We start from the raw sequence: 22,464 nt of genomic DNA on the forward strand, positions 1-22,464 counted from the left end.
TCAATCAAAATATATATTGTCAACCAAAAAAATCGCTTCAATAAAAAAAAAGTGAATGTAAAAATGCATGTGAAAACTATTTTTCTTTGGATTTTTTTTTTGGTTTGTTTTTTTGATTGAAGTCATTTGTGTTTGGGCCACATTTTGGCTAGGACATTTTTGTCTTTATTATTCAATCAAAAAATAAGTTGCTTAAAAAAAATATGTTTAAAAAGAAAAATCACTTCAATAAAAAAAAATATATATATAAAAATTTCAATCATAGAAAAAGTTTTTGAATGCGAAAAAATATTTGAGATTGAAAAATTATTAATCCCTCAAAAAGTTATATTTGTTATTTTAAATATTTTCAATCAAATAAAAAAATCATTTGAAAATAAAATTGCCGTACCCTAATTTATATATATATATATATATTAATGAAAATTATATGCAATGCAAATGACCGTCTAAGGTGCTAGTCACATGATCTGTTCGAAAAATAATTTTGACCCATTATAAAAATATATTTTTTTGTTAATTTCATTCATTTTTGTTGCAGTTTTATTGCTTTACTATTATATTTACTATATATAGGAAAGTCAATTACATGCAATGACACTTTTTGGCCACCGGGGGGGGGCCTGTCCCCCTGGCCCCCCCTTAAAATCCGCTTAAGATCAAACAGTATTTCAACATGCCAAAAAGACAGTTCCATTTACTCTTTTTTTCAAAAAGAAGGAAGATGGTTCAAAATGAGTCAGAAAAGCACAAAGAAAAGAAAGAATAAAAGAAAGGTCCCACAGCATGTCAAGTGGGCATTTGCATTTTGTTTTCAGCACCATTTTCTGCGTATGTCCAGGGACCTGTGCTCGTCTCGTCATCCCTGCGCTGTCATATGTATTTTGCGTTCCGTCACCTTGTGATTTACAAATCAAGCACTGGAGATAAAGTAAAAATATCCTAATTCAAACATATTTGTCATGTACTGCTGTGTGAGTTTTATTTGTTGCTAGGAGTTAATAAGAAGTAAGGCATTTATGAGAAGGGAGCCCAATAAATGTTAATTGCAGCAACCTCTGCCCGGTTTGTATTACCTGCGGGGGCGTTTGTTTGAGCTGCAGCGATTAGTTATTCAAAATGTGAGAGGAAAGGTGTAAATTTTAGTGAAGGATTTCTTGTTATACAAGTATAACACCATTTGTTATTCTATCTTTGTATGTATTTTCCAAGGCTGTATTTGTGTGATATGTGCTCAGTGCTCTGTTCAAATATGCAGGAGGGGGGAAAAAAGCAAGTTGGCTAATTAGCTGCTGGCTGCTCTACTGTGGAAATGTACCACAATTGTTTAATTGAGCTGCAGCTCCAGTGTGATCATGTTTTTTTTAATACTATCAAGAGAAACTTGTTGTTTTACTTGTGAACATTTTTCCATTTCGGTATTGATGGGAGGAAGACACGAAATGACTTTAACATGATTGGATTTTAAAAAACAACAACAATATCTGAAATGGTGTAATTCCACATTTTTTTTAACAGTCATTGAACAGCTGTGGCAAAGTTTTGCAACATGCCCTCAATTTGAGTCCCTGACTTTAATATTTGCAATCATACCGTGAGCTCAAACGTCAACACTTCATTTCTGGTTGGTTTTGGTTGACTGTCGCCTCTTGACTGACCAGCCTCGCATTTTCTCACAGCAGGCCCAGTCTGTACTCGACCTGGAGCGGTGGGAATGTTCCCCTGTGCAGCCGGCCATGACAGGCCGGGACTCGGCTCCTGCACTCCATGGAGCAAGTGATTGACACGTCTCACCGGGGGAGGTGGGACTCCTTAGCTGTCGTTTGGAAGGGCCAGTGGAAGAATGGAGACACCATGCGAAGGGATTCGTCAGTGGGTATAGGTTTTCTCAGACCTGTACCTTAGACAACTATGAGGCAGATGTGCCCCGTTAACTCACTGCCATTGTTGGTGCTAGACGTCCAATCCATTTCAACTGGAAGAGGCACTCAAAATGGATTGGAAATCTAGTGCTTTCAATGATGGTGTCAAGCTAATAATTACCACAGTCAAATTTTAACCAAATTTTGGGGTTTTGGCATTGACATTCAAATAAGTAAAAACCCTACATTAAAATGTGACGTGTTCCCAAAGAGACTGCCCAGTTGTTAAGACTTTTATTATGATCAGTACCTATATAATGAAATACCGTAATTTGCCGAATATAACACGCACTTTTTTTCCCCAAAATCAACTTGTAAAATCATGGTACGCATTATAAACGGGTACATGGATGGAGACAGAAATATATATATATTATACATATATATAAACCGATTTTTTTTATTAACACGGCCACGTTGTGTTGAAGAAACGTATGCGGCGATCCGTTGCCGACCATTACGGTACGTGACGTCACCATTTTGTTTCGGTAATACTTCACTCTGATCGGCCGAATTATTTCGTCTGTGTTAAATTCTGCTTTTGTCACTTCATAAAGCACAGAATTTAATTTCTTGAACTCATTTGAGTCAACGTTTATTGCAACTCCGCAACTCGGACCATAACAAACGTAACAACACAGACTTCCTGTGTGTGTCCGTTAACTATATCTGTCCCTTGGGAAATTCAAACCCAAATAACAACAGTTCCTATTGTTACTGTCGTGTCGACAGCGATGAGCGCTTCTCGGATTTCCGACTTACGTTCTCACTTTCATTTTACCGTATCAATCCATCGGAGAAACATTTATTCATCATGATGAAACGAGCAAGTTATACAGCAGCCTTTAAAAGAAAAGTCACATCTGTTTTGTTTTCTCCTAGATTCTGGTAAGTTGGAGAAGTTGTCAAATCATATTATTACTGTAAATATTGTCAGTTTATGGTAATGTTTTGAACTACCAATACGCTATGCTTGTGCTGTGTTTCATCAGTCAGTAAAATGACATTTCTGTATCTGTAAACGAGCTCTGTTTTCTTGTATTCTTCTATTTATTGGTGCTAAAATTAGTATGCGTGTTGTAAACGGGTACAATAATTTCCCCTAGATTTTACAAGTAAATTTGGGGTGCGCGTTATACACGGGTGCGCCTTATATTGGGGAAATTACGGTACTCAATTACCTAAAAGTGTAATTAAGTTGAAAATACCTTTATTCTAATTTGAATACCAATTTTCGCATGCATCCGCAGTCACAGACTGGCTTTATCATGGCGTCAACTGTCAATTGTCATTTACAAACAAACCTTAGTGAGCTCACAGGCTTTCGATATGTACACTTGCTAAACTTACTTTTCGACAACTGTTGAATTCTGTTGGAGGTTTTTACTGGTGTGATCTGTCAAATACCGTTTGGTGTCGCATCGTTACGCTGCTGATGATTACAAACTTTTACAGCAATGTTTGATTTTTGCCTTGGCTACCGGTGCTAGCTGTCAGTTAGGTAAGTCGCACTAGGCGTTATGGGCAGTGTTGTCAGTAACGCGAAATCTGATTACTTTCTTTCAGTAACTTAATTTGTAAATCATAAGGTGCCGGAACACAAAGTACATATGAAAGCGCAGGGATGACGAGACGGGCACAGGTCCCGGAACATACGCAGAAAATGGTGCTGAAAACAACAAGCAAATGCCCACCTGCCATGCTGTGGGACTTACAAGCCTTAATTTCAGATAATATCCATGGTATAAATGTTATGACAACAATTTACAATTATTTAGGCTATCCTCTGCACAGCACGGGCAATTGCGCACATCTCAACAAGTCTAACTTGTAAAACATAAAGAAAAAAAAAAAAAAAATTGATATTACAATAAATAACACAAACCCATTCTTTTGCGAGTTTCAACCGCCCCATCTTCTCTGGCCCCAAAGTTCCCACCGCCTTACAAATTGTGCTGCCCAAACCCGAATTTCCCATAAGGGTACTGGCCTGTTGCTCTGGCTGTTGGTGGTCCACCTGGCTGACTGCTGGCACTGTAGCTGGCCCCCACTCCGGGTGGCACTGAACCTGACCAGCTGCTACCAAGGTAGCAGCCTCCTGCCCCAGCTTGGCTGGCTGTCCGTGAACCTTGCTAGCTGCTGCGGCGCTAGCCTCCTGCTGCACCCGTTAGCATGATCGCTGTAGCTGCCCTCATCGCTGGTTGTTGCTTTTCTGAATCATTTTGAACCATCTTTCTTCTTTTTGAAAAAGGACAGTAAATGCAACTTTCTTTTTGGCATGTTGAGATACCATTTGATAGTGGCTGCTTGCTCTCCGGATGCCAAAGATTTCCAAAGGTTTTTTATTTTTTTTTATTTTTTATGTCAGGGGCGTGATTTGTTGATCCAGCTTTTCAGTGCATCAACAAATCTCCGACTCTTTGAAATGACATTAATTTTTTATAAACAACTTTGTTACCGGCATCCCCAAGAGGCCGCTGCTACGCTTCAGCATGACCGGCATTGCCAATTTGGCTTAGAAGAAGTGGCAAGCGTAAAGGGGGAAAGAGGGGGAGCGAAAAGGAGAGTTGCGCGGAAGCGCAGGTAGTGTTGACTGGCTAACTGTCCCCCGCTGGTTTTTGTTTAGTTAATAAAAGTCTCCATGCAACAGCCATCCGAGGCGTCTCTGTGTTTTTATACACTACACCACCTCCCCGGAGGAAGAACCGGACATAAGAGCGACGACGAACGAGCCATGGAAATCGCTGGACCACATATTATTATTATTTTCAATACACGAGAGGTGCCGAATCTGCCCAAACAAGTCCCGGAACACAGGGAAGCCAAAATCAAGAGGTGCAGGACCTTGTTCCGGCAGGATCCGGCACCACGCGTTAGATTACCTGTTACTAAGGGTTACCCTAGTAACAGGTAATCTAACTCATTCATTTTTCCAAACCAACTATATCATTTTGAATAGAAAATGCTAGAAAGGTTCCCGGTACGTGTTCGTTCCCATGGTAACCGCTCACAGCTACTTCCCGTTTTGGTCTCGAGTCACATGTTTTGGGACTGAGAAAGGCGTGGGCCAGGCTGCCAGCGTGGGTGCACATTCGAGCCGAGTGTTGAGATGTGCGTGGGAATGTTGATCTGTTTACATCCATGAATGAACATGAGTGTTTTCCCTTCATTCTGGAAGGTATGGAGGAAGTGAGTGATGTCACGATGACGTCACCTCACTTAGCAACGTGTCGCCATTTTGTGAAGGGGGACCGCACAGCTAAACATTCCATAGACAAACGTCTGAAATTAATATATTTCAGGTGTGTTTTGCGTCTTTTTCCCTAAAAACGTCTTAAACGTGGCTTACTAGTCACTGCCGACAGACGCTAGGAGGCGATGCAATTAAAATTTAGCCTTTATTGGCTTACAAAGCTGCCGATACAAAGTCGCAGCTGATAGCTGGATAAACAAAAGAATGGCCTGCAGTGGAGTTCGGTAACATCTACAACTACCTCATAAAGTCACCCAGTAAGTTAACCTTTATCATTGACGTGGAATATGTACTGTGTGGAACCGAGAAAATTGGTAGTATGTGATAGAAGTGATTATTTCTGCCATAACCGGTAATTCGCCTCCAAGCGTTATTTAGCCGCGAGCGCGTCACGGCAAAATAACCAATTCCCACCAGGCCAATAATATACCGATTGACTAATAATGCTTTGCGAGTTGCCGGTTACGGTAATAATAACCACTGCCGAGTCTAATGAATCCTAGCAGCTAATTGGGGCAAAAATTAAAGTTTACTCACCAGTAATAAATTGTTGGCTGCAAACGTAAATGTGCTTGGATTTAGGTTCCCACAGGCGAAAATAGTCCACGGAACCGTCTTCTTTTACTGTTCCTCGATTAATTGCTCTCAGCCATTTGTTTCTCCTTTTCTTCTCACGTGGAAGAATGAAGAACTTCAAATGCGGCTCCGAACTCTTCCTTGTGTGACAACCCGCAACACAGCAACTTTTAGTCATTCCGACGGAAAAAAGATCGCAAATAAAATGAAAAATTAAACGCGTTTGTATTACAATGCACGACAGAGCAACTGCTTGTGACTCGTCTTTTGCCCCATTGTCAATATGGTGACGCTTTGTTGTGGCTGGTGATGTCATTAAATGCCCAGATGTCCGACTTCCCCTATCAGCAATCGGTTGGACCCCCTACATGCGTGACCGTTTATTAGCTTTGCCATTGCTGCTGATGACGGACAGTCATCGCTCCAAGTTTGCAAGCATTGTATACATCATATTAGTGCTGCACATTTATGCCGTGAGGTGACGTGTTTGTTTAGCATCTTTGGGATGTGATGTAAGTTCGATTAAGTGTAAAGTGCTTAGTTGCTGCCACGTTTTGTGGCCGAATTGACCGCGTGTGTGTGCGGCGTACTTCCGGGTTGTGCGCGCGCATCCGCACCCGCCCCCATCCACACCTTTCTGTTTATTGCACTGTGCAATTAATTTGTGTGTTGTTGATTATTGTCCAGTCAATTTGCATTGTTCTACATTGGCACTGATATGCTGTCAATCCTAACCCGAAATACGGAATTTTTGACATTAGGCTTAATCTTCGAATTAGCGGGGTTTAATTAGTCGGTGGATTTGATTTCAACAAATTCCATGTAGTTTGTCAGGTATCTGTTAGTTTCAGGGCTCCGGAGTGGCTAAGCTAGCGCGAGCCAATGGTGGTTGAAATCAACTCCATCGACTAATTAACTCTGAATTGGAACAAAGCTTATGAGTTAAATTGTCCATTTTTCATAATATGTTTGGTTTAAAGCTTTGGTTTGGACTGGAGAAGAAGTGTCAACACTGCCCTGTAAAAGTCAGCTAATGGTGAAGGTTGCCACAGGTCCAGATGTTGCTGAGGTTCCCCGTCCTCTCCCGGCTCGTGTTATATGCCGGGCCACATCTGTGCGGGCGTAGGTGTGCCATATTGTGTCCCATCTGCCAGCAAACCATACACGCACATGCAGCATGCCCAGAAAGTGCTCATTTTAAGCAAGGCCGTAAACGTTTTAATTCATGGGCGTGGAACAGCGGGTTTTCTAAGAGCGCTCCCAGGACCTGAGCGGAGCCTGAAAGCTTTTGGCAGCTGACGGACAGATTTTGCCTTCCTGGTCACCACATGAAACTCTTTGTCAAGTGCGCGTCAACCACGCCGTAACCCGGCGGTGCAAGAAAAAAATGAGGCTACCAATCAGCTCCCGTTTCCTGTGCGCATCTCGCCATCTGTCTTTCCTCTGCACTGCCGTCTCGTTCCCTTCCTTTGCCGGGCCGAGGGGGCAGTACAGAAGCGAATGTCACCCCCGTCCCAATGTTGCTTGAGGGAAATTGACTCTTTACCCTCAGTGCTGTCGGCAGCCATATGCTGATGTTTTCATATTTCGCAGATTCGCGCGCTGGGACCCGTTACGTCTGCTCCAGTCAGAATTACAACCGCCGTTGAGGAGCCGACACACCTCGTCTGTCGCGCTGTCCGACTCCCAATTCCAGGATTGCGTTAATGGCGTCCCTTTGCCGGCAGTTTGTGCCCCCGTTGGCAGGATTGCGTCTTCTTTTTCACGGGTTTAGCGAGGCGTTCTTATTAAAGATTCACAGGCAAGAGGCCGCGCGGACTGTCTCGTATGCCGCAGAGCTGTGGGCAGCTTATTCATATTTCATGCTTCGGTCTGCTCCCGCCCCTTTAATTAGGCCACTAGCTCGTCATTAAAGTCCGCCGAGATCAAACTTTTCTCTCGTTACAAAACTTCTTGTGCTGATGTAAAGCTTTTCCCAGCGACAGAGGTTTTAGCTCACTTGTGAGTTTGTTAGATTTGACGCTCAAGCTTCATGGCTAGGAGGGGTTTTGGGGCCCTACTGGAATCAAATAGTTTCTCAATGATGAACAAATAAATATGAACATTTAAGAACATGTTTGAAAAGTTCTTACCTTCCTGTCAAACCTTGCTGTTTCACTTACTTAATTAACGTGTCATTTTAAGAAACACACAAAACTGTAAATTTGAGTGTCTTCAAAGGCTGAAACAGTTTTAACTTGCCACAAAGGAGTTTAACATACACCATTTGTGTTTTTTAAATTATGTTGTTTATTCTGAAAATCCGGCCGGACAGAAGAATGTTTAAGGTGAAATAGGAAAGAAAAAACAGGGAATTATGATGCAAATCATGGTTGAATCTGTATGCCACCATAGACCTCACTATCAGTTGACGGCAAGCGGGGCCGCTCTGTAGAGGGGCTATTTTCAAAAACTTACTGTAAAATTCAAACATTTTCAAAACCAAAGCCGATAGCGACCTAAAACCATAACAGGCACCTCCCTTAGGCATTTATGAGTCTCCATGAGCAGCGGCATAAAAAAGATTTCTGTCGTTCCCCAATAAAACCCTGATTAAATATTTTTTTCTATAAGTCTAACAAGCCCTAAAATGGCTATAAAATGATCAGATTTTACGCTAGATGGACAAAAATCACCAAATGCAGAGATAGTCACCTATATTTTCAGGATCCATAGCAATATTTAACACATCATATAGGTTTTTGCCCAAAATAGCAACTTCAATTTTTTTTTATTTAGTGCAATTTTGGCATTTTGACAAGTTTTCAACAGCTAATAAAACACTCAATTTTCAAATCAGAAACTTAATACTTGAGGTAAGCTTGCAGAATCATCTTAACTTTAGTAAACAAAAGCAAATTTAGCATTTTTCTATATACAATCACAACTTATTTAGGTTGAATTCTGATGTCACTATTGCCTCAGCACGTCTTGCCGGCCATCTGGCTCTTGAAGTTTTTAGATTGAAATATTACATAAAATTAAAACATATAAAAGCTATTTTTTTTTGTATGGACGCTATAATGTCTAAATTAATTTTTTTTTTTTTGCCCAAAAACAGGCAGTTAGCTGAAAATTGCCTGATTATTTGAATTTAAAGTTACGCTATTGTGTATGGATACAAAATCCAACATGGCGGCCATCACAAAACAAAGAGCTTTTTAAATTGAAAATTCTTGTACATCAATGCGTAAATCCCAGAATTTCTATAAACATTAATGTAAAACAGTCTAGATTCTTGTTTAAAACAAAAAAAAAACAACAACAGGTAGTTATCATTCATTTTACGTAAATATTAAGGCTAAAGTTACGATAATTTTTTCCATTCATTTAATTTTTTTCATGTTTCAAAGTGCATGCATGCGTCAGTGTTGCTAATAACGGTGTTAGAGTATAACGGCGTTACTAACGGCGTTATTTTTGTTAGTAATGAGTAATCTAATGAATTAATTGTCCCATCTTTGCAGCGCTGTTACCATCACTGAGGCATTACTATGCATTACTACGTTTGTTGAATGAGGCGAGAAATATCTGACAGACACGGAGAGAGCAAAACAGGAGGGGGGGAGTGGAAGGGGGTTGTGACACTGTTGCAAACGTGATGCTAGGTGGCTTGGAGCCTTATTAACTTACAGTAGCAGTGGCGTTCTCGCTAGCATTAGCATTTAGCGTGGCGAGCGTCATGTTAAACGCTCGGGAAACTTTTTACATACAGTTCATGGCGTTCAGGTGGGTACAATTAATTGATAATAAGTTAATAACACACTGTTTTCCTGTTCAGTATACATTATCATAACCATGTGGGCGTAGTGCATCCTTGTAGATGCTACAATATTATAATAATTTTTGCTTTTGTTTTTGACTACCAAAAATAGTCACCCAACTACAGCAAAGATAGAAGAGGGATGAGATTCAAGCCTCACCTGCATATTGAAAAATATATCTCTATATATATACTAGGGGTGTAACGGTACACACGAGTCACGCTTCAGGCTTTTTTTGTCACAGCATTTGAAAGTTAAAGTTTGTATGCCATTATACTCTTGTATAGATAAAGTTTTTTTTACAAATTAAAAAGACTGACCTATGTTTTTTGGGGGAATTAAAAAGATAGTTCAATTCAATCAGTTACTATAAATATTTGATGTGAAAGACATTATAGAATGGATCATGTAATAGCGTGTAGAACATGAAAAGTAACATCAGTTACTTTTCCGAGAAACTAATTACTCTTACGTTGAGGTAACTGAGTTACTAACGCAATTACTTTTTGGGAGAAGTAATTTGTAACTGTGATTAATGACTTTTTTAAAGTAAAGCCTGAGTTATGCTACTACGTTGCGGTGACGGCGAAGCGACTACGGCGTCAATGTGCATTCGATATTTCTGCGGCGTTGCTTTGTAATTCACCGCCAAGCCACTAGAGGGGTGTGGCGTTGTGTTTGTAGGGTTTTGGGGGGGATTCTTGACGACTTCTAGTTTTCTTCCGGTTACATTGCTATGCTAAAATGCTAATGGAGATAAAACGCTTGAATGTGGATTTTCAGCTCATCAACAATGAACAATAAATGTTGATCATACAAATTTGAGGCGCAGGCGACGCAGAAGACTGTTTCGGAGGCAGTCTGTCGGACTGTTGATGCTGTCACATTACAAATTCTAGCCTAGGGTGGAAGCCAGCAAGCTGTGGCGGCTAGCTTCAAACCGGCGTCAAGCACTGTGTCCAGCGTTTTGTCTGGACACAGGTCTGCAAAAAACTGTGGACACCCCGATTTTTTTGTTTTTTGCCGTGTCCTACAACCAGCCAATGGGAAGCCATAGCAGATTTTTGGCGGCTATGGAACTTCCCAAACTGCGTTGTAAGCCTTGATGGTAAACACGTTATCATAAAAGCACCGAGGCACTCTTAATTAGTGATGACGTATCAAGTGTGTGAACTGTCTAGTTGAAAATTAAACATCAAAACAACTGTTTTGACACCAAACCTGTGCTTTATTCTTCATGTACTTGAAGTGTGACACATACAGTAAATAAGTCACAGACTCACAGCAAACATATGTACACAATAAATGATAAGTGCACCAACCAAAAATACGACATAAGTGATAAAAAGCTGGCAGTTTTTGGACGACTGGGTCACCACTTCGTGTGGCCATTTGATTCCGAACACACTCATACTTGTCTCGGTGGTTCTTCCATATTTTTATTCAGTTGCTGGCTGACTTCCTGCCCGTATTTTCAGCAATCTCCTCCCACGAATTCCTTGCCATTTGGCAATCTTCATAATGTCTTGACGAGACATTGTAGAAGTTGTTGTACTTGCTCTTCGTTGATACTCTCGTCGGCTTGGTCCATTTTTACGTGTAACAAAATAATATTTGACAATGGCGGTGATATCGCGCTGAACCGGAAACAACAGTCTGAGCAGACCAATCACAGTCCATTTCCACCACGTAACACGTGTTGACGCGACGCGAAATCAGAAAATTGTGAAAGAACAAGAGAGGTTATGGCGGAGGGTCGTAAATCGAGTCTTCCTTGACGGCGAAGATCTGCCGTTGAAGCATAACTCGGCCTTAAGGTTAACAACAGTGGCATGCATAGTGCTATTTTATATAATATATAATATATAATTATCTAAAACTTTCATCCTGTTTCCACCTAAATCTGGCGTTAGAACGCAGCGTGTGTTTGAGTTCATCGCAGTAACATCTTCCAGGATGCTCTGCCTAACCCGGCCCACTACGGAAAGCCGTGGCGCAATTTCTGTAGGAGCTGTCTCATCAACTGATAGTGAAGTCTATGATCCGACCTCGCTGTAAGTAGCATTTCAAGCTCCTACTGAGGGGACACAATGTGATGCAAGATAGGTCAGATTAGTGTGTGACAGGGCAGCGTGAGTGTGTAAACTGTGTTAGTGATGTGTGGAGTATAACAGTGTTGTATCGGTCGTGAACGATTCGTTCTTATTGAACGAATTGTTTGGGTGAACGAGACCGAACTAATCACCTTCTGCACTGATTCGTTCTATGAAGTTGGGGCCTGTTAGCTGCGTCGGAGGGCGTTAAGCGGCAGCGTCTCCTGACATCGCACACGACCAATCAGACGCCAGCCTCATCAGTGTGGCCAATAAACAGCCAGCGTGCACGCAGGGGGCAAGACTGAGTTATGTCACTCCCCGTTCACTTACTCAGTCCTCCGACTCCTGACCGAGCTTGTTGCTAACTAGACTTGCTAGTCACACAGTGAACGAGTCAAAAAAGGAAAGGAAATGACTTTGTCACATATTTGTTAATGTGGAGCCAATCATATGTTGCTCAAACAGACAAAAACACCACGCAAACCTAGCGAGCATGGTTTAGTGTACTACTTTTCTCGACAGACTCGGGACTACATATGACGACATACTATCAAATTTACAGTAGTATAAAACTCTTTCGCTGGTCGCAGGCAAGCAAAAGCTGAGCAGCGGACACGTAAAGGCAGCGCATGGGGGAGAGAACTGTCAATCTATGAAGGCTTCATGGCAGCGATATCTGCACAGGAAAATGAATATTTAGTATGATCACCATAATACTGATTTGCAATTAAACAGTATATACATGTCATTTTTTTCCGAGTGTTTTATTTTTTTCGTGTCAGAATGTGTCGGGTGTTGGTTGGTTTGACAAATTATGTCCATCCGTCCATCATGTGCTACTCAAGCGCCCAAAAACAACGCACGCGGGCACGGGAGATCTCGCAATATGTCTACATTTTTCTTAACAGACCAATGAGAGTAGAAAGGCGACATCATAAAGAGCAAACAATTATTTCTTGTCAGCATCTGAGATGAGGGGACGACAGGGGAGCCGACCGGATTATTTTATTTATTAATACCAGTGCAAAAATTCAGTACGATCATCTTTATACTGATTTGCAATGAAACTGTCTAATATCAAAATGTAGTATTGTTTTCATTTTACTGCAACACATTTTACAACAAGCTATTTACACTTTAGTTTTAACAATAGTTACCAAAAATAATAGTGATGAGCATAAAAGCAAAAACACAACAGAGCGTGAGGTAAATATGATGTGTTGGTCATTCCATATTTAGAAATTAAACTTCAGATTTATTTTTATTTTCATGACAGCAAGCATGCCGCGTTGGCTGGTAGCAGCAGCATTGAATATTTGATCAAGATCATGCTAAAGAAAGTCCGTGTGCCCCTGACCCCAAACCCCCACTCCCCCCCGCAAAAGGAAAATGTTTAACCATGTCCTAAATCGAAATTCAAGCACAAGCCATGACTTTGATCCCATAGAAATACGACAGACGACGAGGACGTTCTCCCTCGCTTTTGCAGCAGCGGGAGGGAGACGAGGCTCGGAAAGCAGAATGATATCGTCTGTCACTCATTTCTGAAACTACGTGGAGCATGTGTGCAAGAGAGGGAGGGACCAAGATATGTCACTTCCCGTTCAGTTATAGACCCCTCTCACCAACGTCACACAATGACGTATCGCTGTATCCGGCCACCATATTGTCCGTCATTGTTTATCCGTATTCTCAATGGTTTCAATTTGTCGTGCAATTTATAGTGCAATTCATGGAAGCCCCGGTGCTTTCAGACGCTGTAAACTCATTGGATGCGTTGCATAAAAGGTGTTATGTGGAAAAGCTTCAGTTTATCCATTCGCCAGATCCATATTTGATGCCTAAATCGATATTTTTCGACCCGCTGTCTTCGCCATCTCTGCCTGACATCTGCTACCCTGATATCTACAACTATCTTGTCCACAGAAACTCAGCCTATTCTCACGAAACTTTGAAAAACTTTAAGAGCAGCACTCCAAGCAACATTACCCCGTGTGACCCTTTACTTTCAATTTTCTAAAATGGCAACAATCAATAAAAAAAAAAAGTTGACTGCGATGGCCGACGCTTCAAGGATAGGTGGATATTGGACTATTTCTTCAATACAATACGCAACAACTGTGTCTGCCTCATTTGCAAAGAGAAAGTCGCTGTTTTCAAAGACACGCTGACATGTACGACAACATTACAAGGAAGATACGCAGCGAGAAATTATAGCAACTTGAAGCTAGTTTAATTTCACAGCAGCAGTATTTCGCAAGAGCCCGAGTGTCGAAAGAGAACGCCACAAAGGCGAGATTGTTGAAATTATGAATTAAAAAAAAATAATAATAAAGCAAATGTGAAACACAGAAGGACTTGCTAAAAATTTGTTTAAATATATTGTTCTACGTAAATCAGCCAAGGTAGCCCCCCACATTTTTACCACACCAAATCTGGCCCCCCTTGCAAAAAGTTTGGACATCCCTGTTTAACTGATGATCCGTAGACGAGGCCAGCTTCTTTCACTTGGTACCAGCTAAATATTATTCAAAAAATAATGATGGCGGAAGAAACAAACATCTTGAATTTGAAACTGAATGTTGTCGGCGATTAGCCTCGCAATGATCTTAATTGTGGTTGTCAGCCCAAAACCCTATAAATATATATTAAATGCATCTTACCAGGTATAAAATGACTACTACATAGTCTGTGGTGATCGTTTGCTGCCCAGTTTTCTCGTTGAATTGCAGCGGTCCATCTCGCTCTCCTCTCCGGGTCTCTAGGAATACGGTAGAAATTTAAGTCTCTCCGTCTTTCTTCTCTGTTACTGCAACCAACCGGCACACACACCTTCACCATTTTGATTATTAATGTTAACGAGCAGAAAAACACGCCATAATAGGAGGAATTAACGTAGCGGTAATGCGTAAACACGACGAGCTGAGGGACAATATGGCGCGGAGGCGTGGTTGTGATGTCATGTGAGTAGGGTCTATACTGCGAAGCGGTCTTTGGTGATTCGTTCGGCAACGTCACTACCCGTTCACTTACCGAACGATTTATTTGGGCGGGGAGGGGGATGAGGGGGGCGAACAATTCGTTGAACGATTTGTTTGAACGAGTCTTTTTACTGAACGAACTGGAATGGATTCGTTTCCTCAAGTGAACGACAGATCCCGTCACTAGAGTATAAACCAGTATTAGAACAAATCAAATGTTAGAATTAGTGAGTCAACATTTTAGTGAGTCAACATTTCTGTCATTTTCTGTGGTTGATCGACACAAACTATCCAAAACTCTCGAGGTATGATACCCGAAAGTGAACAGAAATTACGTAGGTGCCCTTTTCCGGGCGAATCTGATGAGTTGTCTAACTTGAAACTGGGGCGTCACCTACAGTTTACATCTTACGTTCCACCTGGTGGATGTTGTTACATAAGATTAGGTTGTTGAAAAGTGGCTTTCATTGTCCACGCAGGTCAGCCTTGTTGCTTGTAATCGGCGGCGAGGCGTGGCGTGGCGTGCGGCTGACAGATGCCCATTCCAGCTGGTACAGAAGGGAGGGTGGAGTTTTATCACCCAGTTGGAACGGGGTTCCTCGCACCCCTCCACAGTGCTGGCTGCCGTCGCCATGTTTAATGAGTCACGAATTGCCTGTTTGTCTTCTGCTCCCTGCTGTTTCCGCACTCCCCCTTCCAGAACAATCCCTGAAACACATGCTGCCGTGCTCCGCCGAGCAGCCGGACGCTGCGGCCCAGCCAAACCGTTAGCAAGAACAAAGTTGTCATCTTTGTTTTATTATTCCTACCGCCCTCCCCCCTGCTTTTTTTTTTTGTCGTTTCTTGCCTCATCTGAGCTAGGGACAGGCCGCGCCGTCATAAAGCAGCCCGATCAGATGCTGCGCCTGACCTCGCCAATATGGCTGCCCCGAGTGAGCGGCAGCCATTTGAAGCCCCTGACAAACACATAAACGGCTCTATAATTGGGCTGCTGCCGTCGAGTTGACGCTTTACATTACAACGAGGAGAGCCGAACAGGTGGTGATTCAAGCTAGTGAAAAAAGGAAAAATCTGAAAGATTACAAATTCGTTTTGGCGTCGAGAGCGAAAGAAACGATCCGAGGAAACACGCTGGGACGCTTGGATGAGCATCACATGCGGCGCACACCACACACACACATTGGGCTTTTTGCAACTTCTCCAAGATGTCTACGGTTTGGTCCAAGAAACAACCCAATGAAAAACAGTCCTGCATGACCACGTTTTCTTGCACCAATTACACTATTGTCTTTAGTGATGGAACAAATTAAACCTGTGAGTCAAAAATGAAGGTACTAACAAGCCTGTGTCTACTGATCCGCAACATTTGTTCACTGCATACTGTAAAGACATACAAAGAAATAGTGTCCCACGGACTCTGGATCATCAGGCCCCATCCCCACACTTTTGGCAGCGTCCGGATTCGTCCCAGCGCCGTGAAATCCCTGCGATCAGGGGCGGCCCCTTTGTGCACGTCTCCCGGCATTCTCCTCATTGTGCGAGTCAGCGAGACAGAGGCGGACGGCGTGAAAAGCTCCTCGGCGGGGAGAAACAATGATTTCGGGGACACCCATAAATGTCTGCCGTTCAGTTCGGAGACCCATTGACTCTTAGCCTCCCTGCCAAGCGGGACCCTGTCAGACCAGCCCCTCTCTCTAACAGCTTAATTAGCAGAAAGGACAACAATGTCCCGGCCTGTTTTGAGAAAAAGAAAGTCCCCCATAAAGGCCGCTCTCCCCGCCTCTCATTGTCCCGCGATAACACCGAGTCTGACTCTTCACTTCACGCCAGGACAAATAAAACAACATTCCTGCACTGTTGCGGGAGGAGCGTGACGACCGGCTTGACGGACAAGCCGCTTCTCGGCCTCTCTCGTCTGTTTGGAAACAGTAAGGGGAGGAGGCTTCTGATTTACGCTCACACTGGAAGTTGGACATTTCTGACTTCCACTGGGTTAAGCAATGGAATGAGGTTTAAAGTCACGGTTTCAACTTTCAGTCCATGTAGATCAACATCAGGAAGGAAGACGATGCCCTAAAAGACCAGAGGTAGCAAAATAATTAAAAAACAAAACAAAAAAAATATATATTTTTTTTAAATTTACCCTAAATTAGATATGGCGGAAACACTCAGGTGACTTGAAGTTCCGCTCTGAGACCCCCAATTTGGCCAACTTTCAAAATTGTCCGATATGCATGTGTGATACATCATTGGAAAGCTTAAAATCTAACTTTTCTGGGGGAAGAAAAATTTTGAACAGGAGGGCATTTTTTTAAAGAGCAAAACTAGGGTTGTTCCGATCATTTTTTTTTTGCTCCCGATCCGATCCCTAACGTTTTAGTTTGAGTATATGCCGATCCCGATATTTCCTGATCCAATAGCTTTTTTTTGCTCCCGATTCAATTCCAATCATTCCCGATAATTTTTCCCGATCATATACATTTTGGCAATGCATTAAGAAAAAAATGAATAAAACTCGGACGAATATATACATTCAACATACAGTACATAAGTACTGTATTTGTTTATTATGACAATAAATCCTCAAGATGGCATTTACATTAATAACATTCTTTCTGTGAGAGGGATACACGGATAGAAAGACTTGTAATTCTTAAAGGATAAATGGGACTTTGTATATTGTGACTAAATATTGCCATCTAGTGTATTTGTTGAGCTTTCAGTAAATGATACCGTAGCCATTTAACTGTTCTGCCCAAATGCATGATGGGAAGTGCAACCCATGACTGTGTGTAGTGGCACCAATTGATATATCTTCTCTGCGTCGGGAAATAACATAGGGTGTTAAGAAAAAGATCAACTACTACCTTTCTTCCCCACATTGCTTCCCACACTATTTCTAATTGTTGAGAGAGGGATTGTAAGGCTTTAGCCAATTAAAAAAGGCTCCAAAGGCTGCCAAAATTCACTCCACTCATATTACGCTGCCTTTTAGCTCTATATATAGGTAAAACGGCGCCATTATAGATTGAACACGACAATGCGTGAGTGGGTCGTGCAGCGCATGCGTTAACTGCGTTAAATGTTTTAACGTGATTAATTTAAAAAAAAATTAATTACCGCCGTTAATGCGATAAATTTGATAGCCCTACTTTAAGCCAAACGTGATTAATTAAAAAAAACATTAATTACAGCCGTTAATGCGATAAATTTGATAGCCCTACTTTAAGCCAAAACTAAAGACTCTGGATGAGTGTAAGACATTTTGTCTGTAACGTTAAATACAAATAGAAAACGATTTAATTAAAAAATGTATATGTATTAAAAAAAGGCATTTCCGATATTTTTTTTGCCGATTCCGATACTTTGAAAATGACGTGATCGGACCCGATCGATCCGGACATCTTTAAGCAAAACCCTATCTGGAGGTGAGAGCACGTGAGAGCAGAATTACAGACGCCATGACTTAAACGAGATATTATTGCGTTCTTACCCTGTTTCCTGTTCCAAAAACTCCATGTAGCATGTATCATTCAGTGTCAAGACACAGCTGTGAATGGCCACAGCTGGATTTTTTGGGGATTTTATGGGTGAAACATGGTAATATAACAAGGATTACAATGCACAAATCGCAGATATCAAGGAGTGGTTGAGATTTTCTTTTTCCATATATTTAACCTTTTAAATGTTTTTTTCCCCCCAATTTTTCTTTGTTTGGATTGATTATTTGTCATCTAACATATGGGAGAAAATGCGACAGTAACAAAAAAAAAAATACAACTAAGCGATAGTTATGAGGTAGATATCCGTGACTTTTTTACAGACGCCATTTATTACATTTTGACATAATTTGTCACCGCAACGCAGAAGCATAATTTAGGCTTCAGCCACAGGTTGCGAACCATCATATGGTATTGTTTAGCAACAACTGGATTCATTACCTTATTACTAATCTTCATTCACACAGCCGCTGGAAACAGAAATGTTGTTTAATCCATCTGCAATCGACCAGGAGATTGATTTTTGATTGATTGATGATTTTACGACACTGCTGGTCCTCATGGGAAATACAGTCTTCCTTAAGGCAAAACACTACCGCTTTTGTCCACCGGCATCGCTAAAATGGACCAAAACTGAAAACTTACATAGTGTTGCTTTAAATTTGAACTTGCACTGACACTTAGTTGTTGTTTTTTTATGCCAAATTGGTTGTGAAATTTTCCCCCTTTACTAGCACTAAATTATCTTCTAAGTGGTCTTCAAAACGTTTTAAAGTCTTAAATTTCACTTGATGAAACATGATTTTTTTTTTCAGAATAAAGACCTATTTTACCCAGGAAATGTGTAGTATAAAAGCCATTATTTTCCCCAGAATAAATGATGCAATATTTCATGGCCAAAACCTACTTTTTAAATTCTCTCATAAAAATATGACTATCTTCCTTCAATAAACTTAAATCCCATTTAATAATCTTGACTGAATATCTAAATCATTTGATTTTTCTTACAATGATTGTTATTTAAAAAGACAAACGTTTTAGTTCCTGTTGCATTTTGGAGAACACATTACCAAAATTAATTAATTAATTAATTTAATTAACTAATTTGTGAAAAGTTATGAGGGAGTTGTTGGAAAATAACACATTTTCCATTTCCCCATGATGGGGCTGTCTCTTTGAAGATTTGATTCTTAATCACACTTTGGTTCCTTGCTGGTTGAGGAAAATATTTCTTCACATGAAACCAAAAATTGTAGAGCCCCTGCTATTGACCCCACTCCCTCACGTGTGTGAAGTAAGGTGGGAAAAAGTCTGTCCCTTCCTGGGAAGTGGTGAATGTAGACGTTCTCTACATAAAAGCCAGCGGCACCTCCGAGAGGAGCTAATTTATGCTGCCGCCGAGGCTTTGTGACACCGCGTAAATCGCCTCTGTATCATATTCCTGCGACATGCCGGTGGGTGGTCTGACATTGAAAGGTTGAATATGGTTCAAGCACGGCCGTGCTCAATGAGCGGTTGAAAGTTATATGCGCCGTACGTCTTGATGCAGTAGATGCAATTGACAAGACAGCCTAATACAAAGCGCTGGCTGGCCCTGGCCTGAACTTCAGACTTACAACAGCACTTGTTCCCGTTGGATTTATTGACGGCCCATCAAAAAGATGTCAAATCAACACAATGAGCCCGTTTAATGCGACACTCACTGGCTTTTCTTTGTGCACGGTGATAAACTTGAACTCAAAAAAAAAAAAAAATGGGCATAAACCAAAAAAATTAAGTCTTAAATCTCACCAGGCTTTTAAACGTTCCTAACACAAAGGAAATGAAAAAAAGCTTTGCACGCACAATGTGTCTTTCAACTGTTATTTACCAGCACTCCAGTCAAGATTGTCGACCAATATCTATCTATTTTCTCAATGTATATATCTACGTCTGATGGGGAAAATGACTACAATTGAGAATTTCACAATGTACTGATCAGGCCTAGAGAAAGATGTTGCTGTTTCCCAGCAAGAGTTTGAGATCATCACTCCGATGCGGTCACTGACCTCTGCCGAAGGACACTTGGCGCTCCCAGAGGAACAGCAGAGTGCCGGACAATCCCTGAGAGTTAATCATTACTACGAGACCACTGAGAAGGAAGCCTGACCCCTCAAAGCATCACACAGCAAGGCACGGGGCAACTCACAGAAGGTCTGATAAATGAAAGCCCGCTTAACACACCTTCAAAGTGCCTCCGTACAAAGACCTAGCGGGAACGAGTGAGAATCCGGACAAGAAGTTAATTTTTTGGAATGGAAAGAAATTCACACGACCTACTTCAAGTTAACCAGTTTGGTCAAAAGGGATGCTTTTAACACACTGATTTCAGACCTATATTTGCCATAAATCCATATAGTTCCATTCTTTTACAACCATTCACTGTGCACGCAGTCTTTTTTTTTTTTTTTTAAAGACACCCTGAGAAGTCGGGTTGAGCCAGGAGAAGTCCAGCCGGGCTGAAATGACAGAGAGGCAGAGGCCGCGGCTTCTCTCTGAGATGAACATTAATAATGGTGTCTAGCACAAAAGGAGCGCTGAGATCAGAGAGATCACCTCTATTGTGCTCACATCTCCCCCCGTGACAGGCAACGTTCTGCCCATGTTAGAAGAAGAAGAATGGAGGCGCTTAACCTGGTGACATTGCTGGCCTTTTAGCAGCTTGTCACATTGATACAGAGCATCATGATGCTGAGATTTATGATACACATATTCATTAGGATTCAGATTTGGGGGCTATTAAGCTCTATTCATTGCACGTTGATGTTCTTTTTGTCAGGCTGTCTCCAAATTACTGCCAGCTATCTTTATTAATGCATTATTAGATGTTGTTATATGACTCTAGAAGTAGTAGAAGTATTTTGTACTGTAAAAAATATCCCACAATATTTTGACCAAAGCTACAGTGGTAGGAAAAAGTATCTGAACCTTTTGGAATTTCTCACATTTCTGCATAAAATCCCCATAAAATGTGATCTGATCTTTGTCAAAATCACACAGATGTAAAAACAGTACCTATTTTAACCCTTGGGGTTAGAAATAATTTTATCTACACTCGAGGTATTTTGACCATTTAGTGTCCACGCCTTTGCGGTGTTATAACTTTGTCATGTCCCAATTTTTATTTTTTATTTTCACTTCCAATGACTCAAAATGTTCAGGGGGACCTTAGCTAAGCGTACACATATGCCTTTTTTTTTTTCTTTTGGTTCTATGGACATGCTAATGGCAAAAATAACTATGCTGTATATATCGTTAAAATTTTTTTTAAAGTGGAATATTTCATATGGCCTGATTAGAGCTTTGAATAAGTGAATGAGTCATAACAATGTTATTTTTTTTGAAGGTCCCTATTTTTTGATAATGGCAATTTTATTAACTAAAACAACCCAAACATTTATAGGGTTTCATATTTTAATGAGGATAGCATGCAAGCAATGACAGAAGGGGGGAAAATAAGTAAGTGAACCCTCTGCCTACGCAGAATTAAAGAGCAATTGAAACCAATTTTTACCAAACAATTTAAGTCAGCTGTGTGCCCAGTCACTGATGAGTGGTTTAAAGCTGCCCTGCCCACTATAAAACACACACCTGGTAAGAATTGTCTTGATGAGAAGCATTATCTTATGTGAATCATGGCTCGGTCAAAAGAGCTGTCTGAAGACCTGCGATCAAGGATTTTTAATTTGTATAAAGCTTGGAAAGGATATTAAACCGTCTCTAAAAGTCTGGAAGTTCATCAATCGACAGTCAGAGAAGTTGTCTACTAATGGAGAGAGTTTGGCACTGTTGCTTCTCTCACAAGGAGTGGCCGTCCACCAAAGATGAGGCCAAGAGTTCAGCGCAGAATTCTCAGAGAGGTAAAAAAGAACCCTACCGTGTTTGCTAAAGACTTACGGAAAACACAGGCACAGTCCAATATCTCTTTGCAAACATCAACTACATGTAAAACTATGGCCAAGAATGGTGTTCATGGGAGGACTCCACAGAGGAAGCCACTGCTATCTAAAAACAAAACAAAACATTGTTGCTCGTTTAATATTCGCAAAAAAGGCACTTGGACACTCCACAAAAGTTTTGGCAAAATATTTTGTGGACCGATGAAACTAATTTGGGAGTAAAACACAACGTCATGGTTGGAGGAAAAATGGAACAGCTCACCAACATCAACACCTTTTCCCCACCGTGAAGCATGGTGGAGAGAGCATCATGATTTGAGGCTGTTTTGCTGCCTCGGGGCCTGGACAACTTGCAATCATGAATGGAGGAATGAATTCAAAAGTTTATCAGGATG

General features: G+C 41.2%; 1 long non-coding RNA gene across 1 annotated transcript in view; it reads left to right on the forward strand.

The window, feature by feature from the left end:
* LOC130922837 (uncharacterized) overlaps positions 1-2,135 on the forward strand; it is a 30,129-nt gene extending 27,994 nt beyond the window's left edge. The window contains exon 3 of the long non-coding RNA XR_009064583.1: positions 1,680-2,135. This is a non-coding gene — a long non-coding RNA (uncharacterized LOC130922837). The remainder of the gene's footprint in view (positions 1-1,679) is intronic.
* Positions 2,136-22,464: the final 20,329 nt, after the last annotated feature.

The sequence above is a fragment of the Corythoichthys intestinalis genome, chromosome 10 (genome assembly GCF_030265065.1).
Source record: "Corythoichthys intestinalis isolate RoL2023-P3 chromosome 10, ASM3026506v1, whole genome shotgun sequence".
Lineage (NCBI taxonomy): Eukaryota > Metazoa > Chordata > Actinopteri > Syngnathiformes > Syngnathidae > Corythoichthys > Corythoichthys intestinalis.